The sequence below is a fragment of the Astatotilapia calliptera genome, chromosome 20 (genome assembly GCF_900246225.1).
Source record: "Astatotilapia calliptera chromosome 20, fAstCal1.2, whole genome shotgun sequence".
Classification (NCBI taxonomy): Eukaryota; Metazoa; Chordata; class Actinopteri; order Cichliformes; family Cichlidae; genus Astatotilapia; species Astatotilapia calliptera.
This window is the reverse complement of record NC_039321.1, coordinates 15,042,348-15,065,607: the sequence shown is the minus strand read 5'-3', so window position 1 is coordinate 15,065,607 and position 23,260 is coordinate 15,042,348. Positions and strand designations below refer to the sequence as shown.

Below are 23,260 nucleotides of genomic sequence, written 5' to 3'. Positions count from 1 at the left end.
ACGCTAGTGCGGTTGGTGCAGGAGCTGTCCTTATGCAGGAAGACCATTGCGGCGTGGATCGCCCAATTTGTTACTTCTCAAAAAAATTCAACAAACATCAGATGAACCTAGCCAAATGTGAATTTGGCTAGGTTCAACGTAAGCGAGGCCTCCTGAAAACGGCTGAAAACGAGAGAGAGTGTTTGTAAGTGGTCAGACCAGGTGGATGAGTAAATGACAACATCATCCAGGTATGCATCGCAGTTATTCACGCCCGCCAGTACTTTGGCCATAAGGCGCTGGAAAGTAGCGGGTGCATTACGCAACCCAAACGGCATAACCGTATACTGGAGAAAATGGTCCGGTGTAACAAAAGCAGATATTTCAGAGGCTCGGGGAGTTAAAGGTACTTGCCAGTAACCTTTTAACAAATCAAGTTTGGTTACAAACGATGCCGATCCCACTCTATCAATACAATCCTCCATTCTAGGAAGAGGAAATGAATCAGGTTTGGTAACAGCGTTAACTTTCCTGTAATCATTACAAAACCGAGGAGTGTTGTCGGATTTTGGTACTAGCACACACGGCGAACTCCATGCGCTGGCGTTCGGAAAGGCTAAACCGTGTTCTAAGAGATAGTCAACTTCCTTCTGCATTATCGCCCTTTTCCTGGGTTCACTGGCTTATGCGTTGGTCCCTTCTCTTGCAAGACTTCAACCTGCAGATTAGGCATAAGAAAGGGACGGAAAATGTCATCGCGGACGCCCTGTCGAGAGCAATTTTGTAGTCTAGGATTAAACACTAGAAGGATTGTTTAATTCTTATGGAAGGGGGTGTTACGAACTTGTATGTCCGTGTGTTTGTTTGTGCAGGTGCTGTGTTTTTGTCTATGTTAATTTAGCTGTGCCAGGGCCCTGTTCCGATTGGTGCGTGGACTTACTGCCCCGGCGTGATTGGATCCAGCTGGAGGACCCGCCCAATAAAAGGAGGCTGGAGTGCTACAGCGGGAGAGGTCCTCGCATTTCTCTTCATCACCCAGCAGTAGTCCTGTGGTAGCCGCTGGCTGCAGTATACGTGCGAAAATTGTGGAAGTGGAGTGGGTAGGGGTGAGCTGCCGTTTATTTTGATCACCTGTTTTCTCCTGTTTTTGAGTTGGTTAAGGAGGTCAGACTCTGTTTTTATTTTGACTTTATTTTGGTGAGGTCAGGGGTGCGGGATTTGTGTAGGTTTGTTTTGTTTATTGTTTTGGCCTTGGCTCACCCTGAAGTGTTGACACTCCCGTTTTGGTTCTCTTTATTCACCTTGTAAATAAATCACTTCACATCTAACGGATTTGTTGCGTGTTGCGTGTGACTGCTTGGGTCTTGGGGAGGGAAGCGAGTGCCTCGCTCATGTTATGGCCTGGCCCTAGACGGGTCGTAACACTGCAGAAAGTGAAATGCTCAGTTAGGGTGGTTTGTTAAGATAAGATGGAGCCTGATTATTCAAGACCTTGTATGTCAAGATAGGGATTTTAAATTAAATTCTGGAATTAACAGGGAGCCAGTGAAGTGAAGCCAATATGGGAGAAATGTGCTCTCTCTTTCTAGTCCCTGTCTGTAGTCTTGCTTCACCATTCTGGATCAACTGAAACCTTTTCAGGGAATTTTTAAGTTTAGTTCTGCTTAGGAATAATAAATACATGAGCTAATTTTTCTGAGAATTTTTTTTTTTCATTTTAGAGATTCTGCAAATGCGAGAGAACAGTCCTGTGTATTTCTTTAATGTGCACACTGAAGTCATAATACCAATTAAAACTGAGTCCAAGTTCATTACAGTGTTACTGGAGGCCAAAGTAATTCCATCCAGAGTAAGTAATCTGGTTAGACACCCTGTTTCTAAGATTTAATAGCTGAGTATAAAGCCTCAGTTTTATCTGAACTTAGAAGCAGGGAATTAGAGGTTATTCAGCCCTGTGGGAAAACCTGCAGGTTACCTAATTGGTGTGTGTCATCTGGCTTCATGGATAAAGCTCAGTATCATCTGCATAGAAATGAAAATGCAAGCCTTCTAATAATACTGCCTAAGGGAAGCATTTATAATGCCTGTATAATGCAAGCAAAGTAAGCAGTGGTTGTCAAATCTAAAAACAGACATACATTTTTTTAAAAAACTAACTAAAGGAATTTCTTCCATTATAGTCATAAAGCTTTTTGCCTGTTTGCATTAATTAATCTTTTAAATTACTGTCATGTATTATTATTCTTTTCATAGTTTTTGTTGCTTTCTTTCCCAAAGGAATGGTTTGAAAAAATTCCTCCCTGGACTAATAATAAATATTTTTTGGTGCTATATTAGATATATATGTAATCATATTTATAGTAATAGTTTGCGAAGGTGAAAACAGGAAGCACAAATGGTGTTTTTTTTTTTAATGTGATCCAATTTATCCCGTTAAATTGTTAACTGAAGTCCTTGTTTGTGCTCCCAAAAAATTGGTACCTTTGGTTATGGAAAACTTAGGCCCTCTCGCTACCTTTGCCAAACCTTCTATCAGGAACTTTGGTGTAAATTTTGACTCAGCTCTGACTTTGGTCTCATTTCATTTGGATTATTGCAATTCTTTGTTCACTTGTAAAGCTTCTGTGGATCATTTGCAAGCTGTTCAGAACACTGCCGCAAAGCTTCTGACCAAATCTTCTAAATTCTCAGTTGCACTGGCTCCCCACAAAATTCAGAACCCACTTCAAGATTTTGACTTTGACATTCAGGGCTCTGCCTGGTCAAGCACCAACCTATATCAGAGATCTTTTACATCAGTACATCCTAGGGCTGCACGATTAATCGTTAGAAAATCGCGATCTCCATTCATACTTATGTGCGATCTCATTTCCAAATGACAACGATTTAAAAAAAAAAAAAAAAAAAAAGATGACGACGATTGTACCGCATTTTGATCCGGGACGTAATCTGCATGGAAACAAGCGCTCACTCTTCCTGCTCAACAAATGGCAAGGGCGGAGCCTTATACCACGTGATACAGAAGCTGTGCCGTGTGATGCTAAAATTAGCAGGGAAAAAACAACGGAGAGCACGTCAGGGATGAGGAGAAAGTGACGGGAGAAAATCCGTCCCGGTCAACCACCCAAACATCAATAACAGGAACCTTATACAACGCTTCACATCGAACCTCCGCAGGCACAAAGAAATTACGGAGGCTATCACTTATCACCTGACCAAAGATATGGCTCCCATCAACACTGTGAAAAAAGAGGGATTTAGGAAAATGATCAACACCCTAGACATATGCTACACAGTGCCGTCCTGCAACTATTTTTCTATTGTTGCACTACCTGCTCTATACACGCAGTGTCGAGCAACGGTGGAGACGGAATTACAAGCAGTACAACATTTTGCGGCAACAACAAAATGTGAGACATTTATTGTTTTTATGTTCAGTCTCAACTGTTACGAAGTTGATGTGCAGTTAATAAGTGCAATAAATATTTATACTGGAAAAGAAAATCGTGAGAGAATCGTGATCTCAATTCTAAGCCAAAAAATCGTGATTCTCATTTTATGCAAAATCGTGCAACCCTAGTACATCCCCAGCAGATCCCTGAGGTCATGTGATCAGGGCTTGCTGGTCGTCCAACATACGAGGCTGAAAACGAAAGGCGATAGAGCGTTCGTAACTGTGGCCCCCAGACTCTGGAACTCCCTTCCTTTAAGCCTGAGATCTGTGGACTCAGTGGTTTCATTTAAAACAGCTAAAAAACCATCTTTTTTAACTTGCTTTTGGTTGATTTCTGTTTTTATGTTTTAGCTTTTCTGTGAAGCACTTTCTGATTTCTGTCTTGAAAGGTGCTAAACAAATAAAATTTTACTTTCTTACTTTACTTAAGTAGTTGAGGCATGTTGATATTTGATGTTTTGTTTGTAAATGTGAAGTAAAAGTAAAAGTGGCTTTTACAGAAAGTAAAAGTCAATGCACATTACTGATTAATTAATGCACAAATATAAATTGAACTGGTCCCAGCAGAGAACCCTGAGGAACTCCATAATCAAATTTTACATCTGTTACATACCCATAATCTTTCACTCTACTTTTGTTATTGTTTTATTGTATTGGCTATAGTTACGCTGTCTCGAGACTATTGATTACAAGAAATTCCAAATAAAGAGAGTAGAAATAAAACGAATAAAACTGTTTTGTTTTTTTTGTTTTTTTTTAAAGACCTACAGGAAATGTGATTACTTGAAATCATTTTAGTTGCTAACTCTCCTATTATAATGATTACTACAGCCCATTCACTGCTTTGTGTGAATAGAGTTAACTGTGATTCAGTGCTCTCTGGCCTTTACCTTATCCAGATAAATAAACTGCCCAGTGTCTCATTTTCTCTCTCACACTATCTTTGTGCATGTGCAGCTACAATTCTCATGCACCTGTTTATTACATTAATTATATTAATCAAGTAAATCCTTATGCCCCTAGGTGATGACTTTGATTTGACTGAAGAGAAAATGAAACAAAAATATATTCCTTCAGCAAGAGTAGAGCTTCATAAGAGGTCAAATACATGCTAAATCAAAGATATAGGGATGTGGAAAAATCATAACTAAAACAGAAAGCTTTGCCTCATTTTGTAGCCAAGATATGAAGTACCATAAAACTGTTTTTTTTAAAAAGATGAAAACAGTGGGGCATTGCAGCTAACTTGGAAATTTATTTACACTTTCATCTCACTTTCTGTAACCAACTGTGCCATTCCTGTTCATCCTTATGACTATGTTAAACTCAAGTTAGAAGTCTGTTTTCTAAGTAGAACAGACAGTCTGCTAATAATTCCACAAACTTTCTAAACAAACTAATGACCACCAGCGTTGTCACCAGAGAGGGGCATTGGTAGGCACAGCCAATGAATGAAAATATTGTATTTTGTACTGCATACCATTTATTATAAAGGTTTATTTACTAAACTTATAATATCTCCATATTACTGCCAGTATATTTTAAATCTTATTCTACAATTAAAAGACAAAAAAATGTGTGTGTCTGTGACCAGACCAGTCTCACTGTGATTCTGTTCACAGAGTTTGCTCTGATATGAAAAAATGCTCACTGAAAACAAATACAATCACACCATAATAACATTAACTATGATCTCAGTACAGTGTCAATATAATTCTGATTGCCAGACAGCTATAGAAGAAGGCATAATACTTTCTTCCAAATACAAGGTGATCACCCATCAAGCGTATGTCAATCAATCCACTTACTGCAACACAAGCTCACATCATCTGTAGACAGGAAGTCAAAGAGAAAATGATAAAGCTGGAACAGTTCTTTAACCTCCTAGGACCTGTCCACATATGTGGACATCAGATTTTGGGTTATTTAGACCAAAATACTCATTTTTTTCTCTACAAGGGCCTGATGTGGCTCTCATTTTTCTTAGAAACAAAAAAATAAATAAAATCTGGTAATCCTTTGTTTTTACATTCATGGGGTCCCAATCAGCCCAAATATCAAAGAGAAATTAAAAATGCATGCCGTGGAAGAGTTTGGGTCTTAGGAGGATTTTTTTAGTTTCCCGAAATACAAACTGCATGAGACCAAATGGGATTTTACTTTTAGCTGTAGTGAATTTAATCCCATTTTTTTAAGGTTATTAGGTAAATATTCATCACTTTTAAATGAGTATTATTAATAGTTGTATAAAAGTCTTAGCAGTTTTAGAGCTGATAGTCATACCATCATACTGCACGGAAATTAACTGCAATTCAGGCAAACGTGCCGAAAGAAGCTTTTTCCACAAAGTTTGCAATGAGTTGGAGTGAACGAAGCTAAAGGACTAAAACAATTATTTACATCTGCTTACAGACAATAGAAGCCCAACTATTTTACTTTAGTTTCATAAATACACGTAAGTAATCTGGAATGAAACAAAACAACAACCATGATTATTTTAGCCATCAGCTATATCTAAATTTTTTCACTTAGTTAGCAAACATGTAATTATTGAATTTGCAAACATTGAAAATATGTATTTCAAAAGTGATTGCCTTGAAATTAAAATACATAAATTTATGGAAAAAAGAGGTGGCTGGGTCTCTTATACAAGAATCAGGCCCAGAGTAACAGGTGGTTTGTTTGCTTTTTTTTTTATATTGGCCATCTTGCATGGGTATCTGCCAGTCACTTCTAGTCTTGAGCCTTGACTACATGAAATCTGTGAATGGAGACAGGAGCAGTAAGCAATGGATCAAGCACCTGCAACTGGCAGGTCAATCAAGAGTCGAGTCAATCAAAACCAAAAGTGGCACTTGAAGGCAACCAAGGGTCTTTCCATAGGTCCACATACTGAAAATGTTTATGTCTTTTACTTCCTCTAGACAGATCTTGATGATCAAAGGTCACCTTTCTGCCATCTCGGCCTTTTGGCAACAGTTGAAATTTCACCACTTAAATGAACTTATTCATAACAGAACACAAAACAAGCACTTCATGGCAAAAATTAATCCCAAAAAAATAGCAGATGTAGTATAAGACACTAATGCATGCTGGCTAGTCAGTTAAGGATTTATGACAAACTCTTACATAGACAGAAGCATAGTCAGACCACAAGTGAAACTTTAATGTGTGTATAAAAAGTGGTTGGTTGTGGTGACTGTAAATGACCCAGATTATTTGTTTATTTGATATTTTTTCAAACACTTAAATCCCTGAACAAATTATACCTTATAATATAGATTAGACTCTTATTTTGAAATTCGGAACGGGCAACTTCCGGGAAGGAAGATCGAACTGCTACTGCTTGCCACAGAAAAGGTTAATGAGAAACTTATTGTTTTCCATCCATCTTTAAATTAGCATCTAGCTGGAAGGCGAACAGGTATGTTTGTGTATTGTACTTGTTGTTTAAATTTCGGACAATTTGTAAATGTATTACTTGATTGTTAACAAGTTTCTGAGTGATCTAGCAGGCTGATCCTGTGCCTTTTCTGTGAATTATGGTCCATCCGTAATGATCATTGAGTGCATCGTCTGAATAAAGTCTGGCTGGAATGCTACAGTGACTGAAGGCTATTGATATCAAGAGGCTGTGCAAGAAATTCTGTAGAAAAGTTGTTCATAATGAATTTCTTACAGTCATACAAAAGTTGAAACAAAAAAAAGTAAATGCAGATAGCTAGCTAAATAGATACACAGATGTCCTTTCTATCGAAATAGAAGCTGGTGCCAGTGTCACTGCACATCATTCTCTCTCAATGAAATTGTGAGCATCCACTTTTAAGCTGCCCAAGTCAACCCATATGGAGAAGAAATAGAAAAAAACTTATAAAAGACTTGCATAAGATTTGGCTTACTTCATATAGTGAATCATATAAGGCTTATATGATTTACTCATGAAAGTTGGCACTTTCTCATTACTTTCATATATTGTTTTAATAAGTATCCAAAACATACAAGTTTCATTTATATAATTTTTCAAGGGATTTTATATCTGTTTTCACTCTTGTATGCTTTTCAAACAAGTTCCACACAAGACAGATACAAACTTTATAAGATTTATATCTTTTCCATATGGGAAGTGACTTGGCGTTCTTGAATATTCAGAAGTCTTTGGGCAGCATTCTCAAATTTGTTATATGTCTTTATAAATATCCAAACTTTTTGGCAACCCTAAAACTGTCAAACACTCTGTGGTTGAAAGGTTTCAACTTAGATCAATAAGATGAGTCACTTTGAAATCTAGTGCTTGCTTTCACTTCTGTTTTGTCATAGAGTTTTTCTATATCACCCTGGTAACCTGACAGCAGTGGATGGATGCACAGGCCTGAGGACATTTTGAGTTAATAGATACGTACAGTATACACACACACACACACACACACACACACACACAAAGAGATTCACTCGCTGGTAAAATGAGACCATCCAACCAAACCAGCAGGGTGAAGAAGAGGACGATGATGTGACCGGATTGGCCAGGCCACACTGGAACAGGGAGGAGATGAGATTGGGGGGGGGGGGACAAAAAGGGAGGAGGGGGTGAGTAGCAGGGAGCAAGGCAGTATCACGTGACCGAGTCCAGCAGAGAGTATTATAATAGGCCCCCTCTCGGAGCAGAGAGGCAGAGGCTGGATGTGAACCAAAATCCCTCTACCACACACAGGCTGGCCATTGTTGGCTATTCAGTGGACTCCATCTCGGGGCACTTTATCATTCAATTAGGACAGCTTTCACACTGCACACCACAGAAAAGAGGCCTTCAATCAAACTGAAAACTTCACACTGGCCCTGGAGGGGAGGCAGAAAGGGGACTCGCAGTTGTCACCCCACTTTCATTTTTCCAACTTGTTGTTGTCGTCGTTCACCAAGGCCTTGAGAGGAGAGAGAGAGAGCAAGAGAGAGAGAATAGATGGAGAGATGTGAGGAAAAGAGGAGGACAGCAGAGGAAGTACCATTACATGTTTGGTACCACGTGTGTGTTTATGAAGCTGATGGAATGCATCTAAGTGGGTGAGGGGTTAAATTTGGTAAGTGGTCGTGGAGGAGGGGGAGAGACAGCGAAAGAGTGAACAGAGAGGGGGAAAATTCAAAGCTCGGCAAAGAGAATGGCACAAAAGAGTATACTTGAAGGAAATAATGGGAAGTATGTTTGGGGGGGGGGGGGGGGTAGGAGCTCACCAACTGATCAAAACACAGCGTGAAGAGCGAGAGGTACGAGGGGAGAGGAAGGGAGTAAGCAGACTGATAAACAAGTTAGTGAAGGAAGCAGAAAAGCTACCAGGCGATGAAGACTGGAGGAAGGACACATCTGCACCGTAATACACCAAATGACAATAACTGTTTGGCTTAATATCTAAAGTCTAAACTTAAACATTTTCCTTTGGCATACCCAAGTGACATATTATTATAGACGATCTTAGTTCCCTCAATTTTTATTAAGACATGACTCAAAATAATGTAACTCAACTATCACTATTTATTTTATGAGGTAACAGGTTGTCTTAAGGCACACTGTAAACCTAAGCGCTAAAATAATGTGCAATTGCATTATCGCGTTTGCCTAAAGTAATTAAATTAAATATAATCTATTATTTATTATTATTGGTATTACTATTATTATTATTATTATCCTTAATAATTTTTATAGGTATTTCAACTATAACTAAAATATTACAAATATTACATAACAGGTAATTAAATATTTGAATTCTCTAAGCTTTTGACTTTTGAATTTGTTGCTCTAATTTTTGAGTTCTTTTCCAGCTCAAATAATTTAGCCAAAAAGTGTTTCACTATTAGGTGAGCATACTGTCCACAAGGCTTACCTGCGTATTACTTTGCGTGACAACATTCTACAGCTACTGGTCCAATAACAAAGGTTTTTCTCAACCTCCTCCTAATTACGTCTTTCCCTCACGCCCAACCGGTCGCGGCAGATGCCCGCCCCTCCCTGAGCCTGGTTCTGCTGGAGATTTCTTCCTGTTCAAAGGAAGTTTTTCCTTCCCACTGTCCCCAAATGCTTGCTCAAAGAAGGTCATCTGATTGTTGGGGTTTTCTTTGTATTATTGTAGGGTTACAATATACAATATAAAGTGCCTTGAGGTGACTCTTGTTGTGATTTGGTGCTATATAAATAAAAGCAAAATTGAACTGAATTACTTACAGTTATCTCCTCACAATTATATACCACTCTTCTAGTCTTACTAACCACTTAAAGCATTTTAGATAATAAATCACATATAACCATAAATTCATACAGCATTTTATCCTGTAAACTGTAAGCACTTTATCTGTCACATCCACACCCACTGTAGATTCACTAGTGACCCAACATGCATGTCTCTGGACTATAAGATGCCACCAATCAATAAGTTACAAATCAATGTTATATATCAATCAAGATCTTAATATGCATTGTTTACTGTGCGCTTGCAATGTGGCAGCACAATTAGAACTGGTGCTCTCCTTTAATAGTACTTCATTAATACAGTCTACTTTAAAAGTCTTAATCTACAAGTCTACAAATGTTAATTGTTCTTAATTACACATATGTCCCCTCTAAAGTGAAGCCTTGCTCATAACTTATTCATAGTAGTTTGACACTTAATAACATGCCCAGGTTCCTTAAAGCAGCCTTTTAGATCCATTGTAGTACACAGAGCCTGCAGTCACGAGACCCTATTTCTAATGAGCGACCTTAAAAAAAATGGACATGTATTGAGACACAACAGATTTTTATCCCATCTAGTAAAACACAAAGATTTTCAACCATACAGCAAGATAGTTGTTATTTTAATAAAAGGGAGTGATGTATTTTAACTACATTACAAAGGTCAGAAAAGAGCTTCATGTGTTGCTCCTTTCAAGCAGTATAGAGTTAATTAGTGTTACAACTGATTGAGCCAAACTTTATGAAGTATAAAAATTGTTTTTATAAATAGCTAGGGTAGCTTAGCAGAGTAGCCTTTGGTCTCATGTGGTTTAAGTTCACATGGTTAAATCACACGTTTTGTTTTATTAAAAATTAATCCATGGTACTGATAGCAACACATTAGATGCAGATTCTGTATTTTTTCCTTGCGTTCTTTTAAAAATAGAGAGCATTATCTTGCTAATCAGGTTTTCAGCTATTTTTAATATTATTCATATTAACATTAATAACAGGACTACTATTATTAAAAAACATTAAACAAGTTTAATTTTATGGTTTTACAGAGCATATATTTACTTAACGTTTTCAAAAAGTGAAGTAATAATTTACTCTACTGAACAAACGATGAAGTAAATAAATGCAAATACAAGGGCATTTTATAGCATTATATTTGTAGTATTTTATTATCACTGTCTTACTGAAACAGAGTTGGCCCAAAATGAGTTCCTGCCCCAGAGCAAAATGTTTATCTGGCCATGCTTAAACTTGATCTATTCAGATTATTTTGAGCATTATATTTTTTATTCTTGGACTCTACAAGAATAGCTTTGCATGATTCACAGTTTAAAATAGTACCTATTTATCTTGTACTGGGCCTTGGTGCTGTTCATTCAACTCAGTGAAAAGTGCTGTTTTATCTTATCTGTTGTATATAAAACTAATACTAATAGAGAAATAACAGTTTCCACCTCCCCCTTTACCAAACCTTTTTTTAATGGTGCAATGTAATGATGATAACATGATGTAATGATATACTTACTCAAAGATACCTTAAAGATATTTCCCCTGCAGTATCTCTATATATTGATGCTACTGCGTCCTTTTATGTACAGCTTATAAACAAATACATTTATATTTCACTGACACTGCCACATACTTTTCAACTTTGTGCGTACTTTGCTTTATACACCACAGCAGTTTTACACTGTGGTGATGCACATTTTTGAATAAGAAATGCAAGTATTTTGTCCACCAATGAATTCACTACAGAGAATCTGTTGGTTAAGTAGTTACTGTAAAATGAAAGCAACCACATTGTAGAGGCACAGATAAACATTGAGTACTTGCAGGCAGAAAGTAAGTCCTACATGAGTCATGTTCCCAGTGTTTAAAATCAGAAGTGCATAGGTACGAGCTGATGATGCGCCTCTTTTTCTCCATGCTCAAAGTCATCACTCACTTCAGCTGGCACAAGCAGCAGAGAAACTTACTTCTACTGAGGGAGCTGAAGGTTTTGCCTGGCAATACTTAGCAAGCACTGGATTGTTGAGTAGGGTGGGTGGCACAGGCCACCATTATTAAAAAAAACATTATTAAAATCACTTCAGAGAAAAGAAGAAGCACTGTGTCATCAGACAGTGTGGCTACATTCCTCTTTTTCCTGAGGATGACTCAGGAGCGGCGCACTCATGTATCAGTACTACTGTAGCCGAATGTGTGTGCGAAAGAGAAAGGGGAGGGCGTGTGTGAGTCAGGAGTGTGTGTGTGACTGCATTTCATTCGACATCAGGTCCATATTCCAGATATTACTGTAAAATACACATACGCATAATTCTGTTCTGAGTCACGTGTTGATCCTAAACAACTCTCTGACATACTTCAGTGAGCGTGCGCGCGCTAGATGGTCCGGTACTGGAGCAGTCCTCGGCTACAGCTCACCACAGCAGTGCACCACAATACTTCCACTTTTGGCTCAGATTGAAAACTTTGCACGTGAACAGATGATATTAGGAATGCTGATGATCACGAACACATCACATTATTGGCACATTCACGGAAAAAAATATTGAAATTTAACAAAATCTGGATAGAATTATAGTGAAGAGAAAAGAATAAAAACACTTCAAAGGTTCTACGTTCCCTGTTGTTGGACAACATTCTTCTTTTTAGAAAACCTGTTCCCGATTACAATTATTAGACAATACAAAAATTAGAGAAAAGGGCTACAATTTTCACATGCAAAAATTAAAATTCCAAAAATTTTAATATTTAGAGTTGAAACTATTTATATTGTAACTTTTTATGATCTCAACGTGCCATTTTAAACATGTTTTGAGGACTGACAAAGTCATTAATCAACTATTTGTAGCCCTAAAAATAATTAAATATGTTTGGCTGTAAAAGTTTGTTCCATCAAACTTTTAATAATAATTCAATCACCAGACAACCAGATTGCAGAATTGTTTGTATTTTGTATTGACAGATTTGAAAAATAATAATAATATAATTAAAAATCACTAGTTGTAGCTTCTCTTATGTAAATATTTGTTATGTGCCAGTGCACTGAATGAATCTGGGTTCTGCACTGCTGGTACAAACAAAAACGTTTTCTTCGTTGTTTTAAACAAGAACTGAAAATAATCCCCATCTGCAGCCTAAACCTCTAGCAAGAAACCTATATAAATGCCAATCAGACATCAGGCATTTCATTAAAAGGAAAAACACCCAAAATGCTCTTTTACAATGACAAGTGTGCGTGAAGTGAATTAAAAGAGTTAATGCTCAAACAGAAAAGTCATTAATAAAATATAAATAACTATTAAGAAAAAAAACACACAAAAACTTGTGTTTTAAACAGTCGTAACATGTTATGAACTGAACTATTATTCACTTGCTTGAAAGAATGAATTTCAGTGATAATGAAAATAAAAATTATGATTTCAATGAATTCATAGACACCAAAAACATAAAAAGAGTGTATTCTGTTTTGGGGGGTTTTTTCATGGCAGAAATGCACAACTGAGGTCATCTTTGAAACTAGCTGCAAGGATAATGTCAGCTAAAATCAACAGCAATTTGTTTTTTGTCTTGTTTTCTTTCTTCTTCTTCTTTTTTTTAAAAAAAAGTGCTGCTCTGAAGGACAGTCAGTTTATGCAGATGCTTCTAAAATATTTTATCTTCCCTAAATTGGACCTGATTTTTTTTTTTGCTTCCTATGGTACCTCCTAAGGTAAAAAACAAAAAAAAAAATGCCAAAAGGTTAATAGCTACATGTACAGTCATAAAAAATAAGCAATTGTATTTTGTTTTTAAAAAAAGAAGACAAAAACTCACCAAATAACAACTGTTCAAGTATATCTTAGCAAAACCTAAAAAAGCTTGACAGGCCTTTGAAGCTCTACTTGTACTAAGAGTCGTATATATATAAAATATATTCAAATATATGTATATAAAAATAAAGGCTTTTTTTAGATTTTACAAAGCTCAAAGTGAATCTCACAGAATCATTTACATAAACTGTAAATGTAGCATACCCAGTTAACTACAATTTACAACAGCAAACCAAATTGTATGTCCTGACCATATTATTCAAAGGGAGATGGGTTTAATTATAATAATTTTCTAGTAATAGATTTGAATCCACCCTGGGTGTCATTTTTTCAGCAACTCCAATTGAAGTTACTGCTCACCTATTACAGAAACTTTCTTCAGTAATGTAAATCATGACTGGCACAAATTCCTGCTATTTTAAGAACAGTGCCTGGCTTTTAGTTTTCTGGTTTAGCGTATTTGCTTTCTTTTTTTCATGTTATTTTTAAAACTAGTTTCAAATGTATGAAACTAGTAAGGCACCCGTGGATAAATCATAAGAATGTCAAAGTCTCTTTTTGTTATACTTCAGCATAAATTTATGAGTTTGTAGCAGAGGTCTAATCCTACCCCTTCTCTGTTACATTTAGGGTAGTTTAAAAAGCCGTAATGTAATACTGGAACTTAGCAGTTCAGTGCAATACAAGAAAAATGCAATTTCCTTACTATCATGCCTTTTAATGGCTCCGTAGCTGGTAAGAATGCTGATGTTTACCTTACCAGATAAGCAATACAAATAATAAAAGATTACCAGGAAAGTTGAGTTAATTTAGAAATGTACCAATACACTGGACGACCATTAGTATAAGTAGAAACTCACCTTCCAAAGTTCAGATCACCTGACTTGAATTCAACCAATGGCAATCACTAATGTTTATCCATTGTAGAAATTTAGCACTGGCCAAAAAGAAAAATCCCTATCACAAACGGGAAACTTTAAAAAGTACATTAAAAAACAATATTGCTGTCTGCATCAGCTATAAGACAACCAACAGATTGATAGTTAACAAAATAGCTACCATCAATCCATCCATTTTACTCTGTGTGTGCTAAATGGACTATTTAGCACACACTATATAAGCTATATAAGCGCTTTTGTATTTTTTTTTCTATCCTTAAGTACCTTTCTAGCTAACATTCACACACATTCAGACATGTAGACCCTGCTTCACCTCCTACACTACAGCCACCCCGTATCGAATTAATGCCGCATCTCGCAGCCCTTGAGCTGTCATGGGGTTAAAAGCAATGTACACCCTGAATAGGTCGCCAGCAACGACAGCTAAAATCTGTTAGGTATATCAATGGTTGTTTTTGTAAGAAATGAGAGTCCCAACTTTGTATACTACTAACTATGATCAAAAAAAATGCAAAAACGTTTGTTAGTCCTGTCCTTTTAAAAACAAATCTCTCCATTCAGTATCTATCTTTAAATTTGTCACACCATTTATTTGATAATATCACCTAACAGTCAAGATGTTTGCTAACTCATTGAAACAGTAAAAGCCAGGTTATAGCATCATGCTCACATGATTATCTGAGTAGACTGTTCTTTTACATTTCACATCCTCTCCCCTAATCTCTAATCTCTAGGTTCTCTTTACTTTTTTATGTTACTAACACAAAAACGATTTTAAAAAAAACAAACAAAAAAAACAGCTCCTTTCTTGGTGTCAAGAGGTCAGCATCAAGTTTTCTAGGTAGGAATGTGTCCATGAACCCCCAGTGGTATATGCACAGAAGCTTGTTCAAGTCTGTTTTGAGTTTACAGAAACCATGAATTGACCTTAACTAAAGGGGGTTTGGGCATAGTGAATGATCAGTTAAGATGGACCAACTGTTTCCAACAATATTTAACATAAGTCCATGACAAATGGGAAATCTCCATCTGTTGTTGTCATGTGGTGGCATAAATCAATAGTAGATGAACAGGGTGAGGTGTGAGCTGTATTGCCTGTAGTAAAATCGCATGACATTTTTTACATTTCATCCCCCTTCTGCTCCTTTGTCCTTTCACCTACCAAACTCCACCTGACCAGATGTAAAGTTTTCAGTCTTTCACTGCAAACTATTTCATACTTGTGTTTATTTCCAACTGTTCCCCTCTTTTACTTGGTCTGCAGTGGATCATCCTTGGAACCAACAGGCCTTCTACTATTCTCGAGTCGGTCAGTGCCTAAGGTTAAGTACAAGTCTATCAGTGCCTGAGAGACGACCCCTTAAACCAATGCTGTGTTTACTGGAGAGAGACGAGCCTATTAATAAATCTGTTGCAGACAGCCTGGCGGAAGTGGCCTGGGGCTGTAAACTCAGTCTGTGAGAGAAGGATGGATGAAGGGCAAAAGAGAGGGGGAAAAGGTGGACAAACTCTTTGAAAAAAAGAAAAGCAAGAACAATAAAAAGCAAAAGAGAGAGGATGGAAAGAAATGAGGATGTATGGAATTGGAGAAAGGGGGAAGGACTAGAGGTAAATGAGGGAGAGGAAAGAGGGTGTGTATGTGTGTGTTTTGTGTGGTGTAAACCATGGGTGCTTTTTGATGGATGAATCTAGGTTCTGAAAAGCCACAGCTGCCCTGTTCTTCCTAGAAAAAGATCCATGAGGAAAAGTGGCAGTATGTGGTTCAAGCATCTCGCATCCTCATACTATTTCTGACTAGCATACTGCAGCACCCATCAGAATGTGCCTGGGTCTGAAAAACCTCTGCAAGAGTGAGTAAATGAGAGCATGTGTGCCTGTATTATTAACTTTGTGCCTATGCATAGTAAAAATGACAATGTGAGGGTTCTTTTGTTGTTGTTGGGTTTTGGGTTTGTTTGTTTTTTACTTTAATTAGTCTTGTAAATATCTGTGCATATGTGAGACTTTATGTGCCTATGTAAGCTCCTCCACTCATTTGTATGCCTGTTTTCAATCAGTGTATTATACAGCAAAACATCTTTTTCTCTCTGTCATAGCTGCCAGGCTAAATGTTGTAAATGTACATAGAGTTGTATTTAGTAAAAATTGGGATAAAGATTGCTGTTTGGGACATATTTATGCACCCAGCAATATTAGTCCCCAATGCCTAAACCTACTAGCTTACTTCTTAGCCTTTAACATCATGTGAACTTAGTAAAAACCATCTAAATTATATATGACTTCAACATGGGTTCTGTCCATATACATGGTGTTAAGAATATCTGGTCAAATTAATTAATTAATAATCTTCCACACTAAAAAGTCATAAACTCAGCATACAGACTTAATAGTAAGGTCAGTCAACTTTAGCTAATATTACCCACCAGTTACCAGCCACACTTAGCTAAAGCAGCAGTTCCACTGGTATTGTTATTATAACGATAATGTTATGATTATGATGCACACGAACAAAAAGTCAGCAAAAAGTTTCAGTAATATTTTCCTTGTTCTATGTATTCAAACTTTGGTAATGTTACCTGACATTAGCATTGGTATACATTAGCTATGGTATTAGCTATGGTAGGCTAAACTTTGTTTGTATTTTGTCTTTTTAATCTGTTATATCTTGTAAAGCACTTTGTGATCTCTATCTAGAAATGTGCTATATAAATAAAATTTTACTTACTTACTTACTAGCCATCACATTGCTATCTATACAGCAAAACTAAAGCAAAACAATTCCATCCAACAAACCTCTGATTTGTAATTTTATATATTTTATTTATTGTTTACTCTATTTAATTTGTAAAATATGTGTACACACACACACACACACACACGTAGAAAAATATTTAGTATACACATCCAGAAATGCATATACTATTATATATTGTACATATATTTATTAGTTTCAGATGTAGCCATTCTTGTATTTTGCTTGTTTACATTATTGTATTTTGCACAACTCTGTTGCTTGTGAAGCTCGCACACAAGAATTTCACTCACATGTGCTGTACCAATGTACCTGCACATGTGATGTGACAATAAAAGTGATTTGATTTGATTTGATTTAATGCTATGTTTAATTGCCCACAAACTTAACATTTGAAAAAGGAAGGATATCCAAGTCTGTTTTTATCCTATTTTAATTGAGTATGTAATACTTGGACTTCAGACTACAAGTTAGACTTGATTGTCAGGCTTCATGGGACAATAAAGCTAAACTTTTTGGATTCTACAAAGCTGCTTTTATTAATTTAGCAAAAAAAATTACTAATTTCATAATAACGGTAATAAAGAAGTTGCACACCCAATTTTCCTAAATAAAATAAATACAGTCTAATACTGGAAAAAATTGTGATTAAAACCAGTGAAAATCATCAAGAATAAAATTAAGCTTTTGAAAATATTCACTTATTTTAATCAAAGTATTAGCCAGTATTTTTTCCAGTCTTGACATTTATAAGTATTTCATAACATTTAGTAGTATGGCAGTTTGTAGCTCTTGGTAGGAAAAACAAATTACTGCTGATTTTTTTTTTTTTCTTTGACCACATTACCACTCAATATCAGACCCACATTCTGAGCTACAGATTTATCCTTTTGCTTTTCTATTTCTTGCTCCCTTGTTCAGTCTTTCTCAGAATTCATAACTTCTTTCTGCTTTCACACCCAACATACAGCTCTCAGCCCTCTCTCACACAATAGCCTGAAAGCCGAGCAGCTAATGTGTGAAGCCTCACATATTGCAAATAAATTAAATGAAATATCTGTTTACCTGCTAGTCCCATGCAGTGTTCAGTGTAATGTGTTTCTGTAATCACATTAAATTTTTCAGTAACACAGTGACATGTTAGTTACAATTATGTTGTGACATTGTTTTACAAAGATTCTTTAGTTGTTTGCACACCAGGCAGACAGAAAGAAAAAAGCATCAAGTTAACATGTTTTCTTTTTTCCTGTGCACTTGCCCTACTATTAGCTGATTTCTGTCTATATGAAGAAAAGAGGAAAAATGTGGTGTGGAGCTTTTAGGCAGTAGAAATATGGACATTAATTTTACTTTTATTCCATAAAAGGACAAAAGCACGATGGTGAAATGCAAACTGTATCAAGACAAATACCTGTGCTAACACAAGGTGGACTCTTTGCAAACATCTGCACAGACAGCATACTAACAGAAAGCTAGCCAAGAGCCCAGAATTATTTTAAAGCTGAGGGCTTGCTGACTCTAGTCCTGCAGCCAGAGCTTGATTTTCAACAGGTAACAAAAACAGTGATGAGCAGTCAGGCTTGCACCATTGTAGCCTTCATTTCTACCTGTTCGTGTTTCTGCAGTTGCATCACTGTGAAGCCTCTTTGATCTCAATTTTAAAACTAAAAGATATGGATTATAATAATAGCCTATGGTTTATATAGATAATTATACGATAATGTGTTTAAGGTCATTTTACAGAGTAACACAAAAGTAATGTATCAAATAGGGTAACGAATTACATTCTCCGGCAGGTCATTAAGAAACAAATTGCATTACTTTTAGGAAAAGTATCAAATAATGTGTAAAGTATTACTTGTTTTCAGTAAAAACCTGTACATTGATCCCATGACACCAAATGTACTTACGTCCACACACTCTTGTACGGACGCTGCCCAGTGTTTACACATGCACACACTTAACAGCTCTGGCAATGCCCTGTATTCTGTTGCAGTTCTCAGGTTCCCAGTGCCACTCCTGAGAAAGTAACACATAGTACAGTTTTCCTACAGCCTGTCAGCAAGCAGCATCCATTCTACCATGAACCCAGTGTCCCTTTCTCCCTCACCCACCCCCTCCAACCCCATCCCATCCGTGCCTCTAGAAGGTGAAAAAGTACAAAGCAAGGGATCAGAGCTTTTCCGATTCTTCCCTGGTTATTAACTACCATTTGTCCCCTCAGAGGGCTGTCCCTCCCATTAACCCAACTGATGCTCTTTTCTCATGGTAATCAGCCTGCTGTTGCTGCTGCTGCCACCGCCGTCGCTGCCGCCACCACCGCTGCTGCCCGAAGAGGTGCAAGGAATTGTGAGGGGGATTTTCAGAAGAGAAGACCTCCCTTGGACTCAAAAAACAGCAATCTCTCACTCACACACACTAAAATGGAGCGCAGACACACACTTGCACACACACACATCTTCCAAACAGGCAAGTGTGTGTGCTCTCACAGGCACCCACGTTCGCTCAATCATAAAGGCAAACATGAAACGTGCTGCCTCTCGACCACAGGGCATGGAAGTAATGTAAGGCAATGCATGGAAGTTAATGAGAAGAAGCTGGCTCAGTGGACTCAAGCAAAGACTGTGCTCAACTGAACAGAGCAGATCTGAAAGCTCAGGCAGCAGAATAACATGAATCATTAGATGGTTATGTCTGAGGAAAAAATATAAAGTAGGAGTACTGGAGTCTTGGAGTTTCTTGAGGGTTTTTTGTGCTTTAGAGTACACATAATCATTCTGAAAACACACATACTGATGGGAATTAGCGTGAGCTTCTGTGAATTTGTGGGGGAAAATACTATTATATTCAAATACCTTTGTTTTCATATATCATGTCACTGCATGTAAAAAAATAAAGCAGTCATCTTCTTCAACGCTCCACGTGTGAGAATTGAAATCTGGCTAATGCTCCATGGGGCGGATCCATCGTCAGCCGAACGCTTGTAGTGAGAGAGCAGCAAACATCAACACATGGGTCTCAACTTGCAGAGCGACCAGCAAAGGCATTGTCTCGTGACAACCTCACTTCCATTTCCTTATTATGTAGCTGGAGGCCTTGATGGTACATGCTTGGCTCAGACATGTAGGCGTGAAGTTGAAGGGAAAAACCTACCTAAAGTTCATTACATGCTGATCTGAATTTAGCCTTTTTAGCTACCTTTTATACCTGAAACGTGAGTATGACTTTTCTGACTGGTAGTCCAGCTATATCACATTATTCATATGAACTATAACAAAATGTTTGACTTGATTTATAGCTGCATGCACTGAAATTGTGTTTGTGGATTTAGTAGCAAGCAAAATATGAATTTGACCTTGAACCATTAGGCAGAAGTTATCTTCAGTTCGAAAACTTTATTGATCCCAGTAAAATAAATGAATTGACATCTTACTAAGTGACTCATCACATCATTTTCTACACAAATCAGCAGGATAACAAGGCAAGATTTATCGATATCAGTCGCTGATATTTATCTTTAATTGCACATCATTTTTGTACTCACTAGATGCACAAATATTGTGTAATAAAAAGCTGAAAGACTAACAGAGATTAGCTTTGTTTTCAAATAAGATTACTTTGTGTCGCAAAAATAACAACAGAAACAAAATAAAAATACTGAAAAAATATCAGCTATCAATCGAATTGCTAATTTAAACATCAGCATCGGTCTAGAGTTTCACAACCTATGCATGTCTAATATGTAGTGTATGTATTTTCTTAATAACTCGCAAAATGGCTAATAGCTTCTAAAAACGAATGTGACACGTCATGTGGTATTTATCCTACATTAACTGAAAAATCAATCAATCATTTTTGAGCCTTTATGTTTGTGGAAGTAAGTTGATCTTTTGGTTGTTGTTTTTTTGCTTTTAGGTTACATTGATCATCAATGTCTGGAATGATTTCTATGTTTAAAAAAAAAATATCTAGCCAACAGCAGATGCTGACACAAATGTCCACATTTCTGTTCTTGTTAACTGTCCTAAAGTACTTTCCTTTCCTCACAGTATCTTTGAACATTTCCACGCTGCTACAAATGATGGAAAACAACAACAATACACAGATATATCAACAGCTGATACTTATGTTGGCCGATGTACTTCCATATTGTCATTTTTAGTGTGCTCAAATGACGATGGATAACTTGGTAATGGAAAACCGTGTATGCGTGTAGTGGAATCTCCCACTGTGGATGTGCACTTTCCTGTACAATCACAGGATGTCTGCTTATAGTTTATAAGTGATGTCATGAAAACAACTTAAATATCCCAAAGTTCAGCCAGAGTTCATGCTTTATGCAGAACAGGGAAAAAGTTTGCTAATCTTGAAATGTAATATTGCTGCAATAACAATATGAAATGCAAATGAAAAACACCAGAATGCAACAATCTCCCAATAGGAGAAACAGCTTTCTGTTCAGTCCTCTGCAAAGCTGACTACTTTAGGGTTACTTCCACCGTTGTTTGTGCTCATTTCCTCCCTCCTGAATGACAGTAAATACGTAAAAAGCGTGCAGCCAAATCAGAAACAAGTGCACAAACTGAACCCCCACACTGTGACCCCAACCACCCCGGCTCTTTGGCAGGGTCTTGGTTGTTATTTACCCCCCTCTTTCAAGGAAAAGCGCACACTCTCCCAGCAAAACATCCGAACTGTGACATAAACCACAACCTAGTGGACGGCTCGATTCAGACAGCAACAATGGCTTCAAGGTTCAAGGAGGGCGACTGAATATCGGTCGCAAAACTTATTTAAAGAATCTGTGATGGGCATAAACATCCGTGCACGTTTCAGCAAATTTGTTTTTTCCCCTCTGGTCAACAAACACACGCAACAGGACGTTCTCTCGACCTCCCTCTCCCGTGCAGCGGCACTGCACACTTGATGAATGTTCGAAAATTGCTTAAAAATCACAAGATCGCCGAAAACTTGCAAAACTACATCAAACGTCAACAGCGAGGGGCCGCTGCACAAAGTGCGCCGTGTGGAACAACTTTACAGATTGCGTTTGCAACATAATCATCGAGCAAAAACAAGAAAACGTTTAAAAAAAACTGAGGAAGAAGACGAGGCAGAAGAGACGATCGCGTAATTATAAATTAAATACCCAGGCTTCTTACACGGTGCCACTAAAGAAAAAATAGCGCAAAGTCGATCGTGCGACGGTAACAACACGTTCACAACAATTCAAGTGTCACTTAGAGACAACTGAGGGCTGATACGAGGCTCGGAAAGTTGTAGCAAAGGCACACATGCAGACGGGAGGACGTGAAGCCACAATATGAGCGCTTAGAGGAAAAAAACGAGCAGTTTACCCACCAGAAAGTTTCCAGCATCGCATTAGTCAATTTCACAAGGACTCCCGGTAGCCTCCCATCCCGGACCGGACCAAAAACCCGCTGTGGGAGAGCCCACGCCACCGCTCCACGCTCTTTTCTCCTCCCGATCTGTTGCTTGGATATTTTTTCCGATTTTTCCCAATAATTTTTCTATATTCGGGGCCTGAGAGTGTGTCTGGCTCTCCTCAGGCTGCAGCGGAGTTATGGGGCGGTAAGCATTATGGGAGTGTGACGTCAGGCCACTTTCACAAACTTTTTTTTTCTAACCAGCGACAGCTTTACTGGTTTTTCAGCAGCTTGCAGCCAGTCCTCCCAGTTAGCAGTACTAGTTTCAGTTATAACACCTGCAGCTTATCTTCACTCTGCGCATTGATTTTAAACAAGAAAACCTTTAAAACAATTAGAAAGATGTTTGAAAACAGAAGCTTCTACAATGTCTAAAATGCAGGCTGTGCCCAGACTTGAGTAAAGAGGGGAGGGCTTAGTTGTTAAGCTATGAATGCACTTGTTCGATGCTTTGCTTTTTCTTATTTTTATTTATCTTGTTTTTTTTAAGAAGCTCAACAATAATGAGGAAACCACTGATAATTTAAAAAAAAAGAATTTTCTGTTTATTAAATGTAGTATTTGTTTATTTCAGCCTTTTTGCTGGAATAACTACGTCAATATTTAGCTACAATGGGAGTCTGCGTTTTAAGAACCATCAAGAACATAAGATTTCTCATAACGCCACTTCATCATCATTTCGCTATTGTTATTTATAATTGGG

General features: G+C 37.4%; 1 protein-coding gene across 3 annotated transcripts in view; it reads right to left on the bottom strand.

The window, feature by feature from the left end:
* plagl2 (pleiomorphic adenoma gene-like 2) overlaps positions 1–22,702 on the bottom strand; it is a 49,398-nt gene extending 26,696 nt beyond the window's left edge. For all 3 annotated transcript variants that reach the window (XM_026153334.1, XM_026153333.1, XM_026153335.1), the window contains exon 1: positions 22,472–22,702. The gene's annotated coding sequence lies outside the window, so the exon portion shown is untranslated. The remainder of the gene's footprint in view (positions 1–22,471) is intronic.
* Between the last annotated feature and the right edge of the window lie 558 nt (positions 22,703–23,260).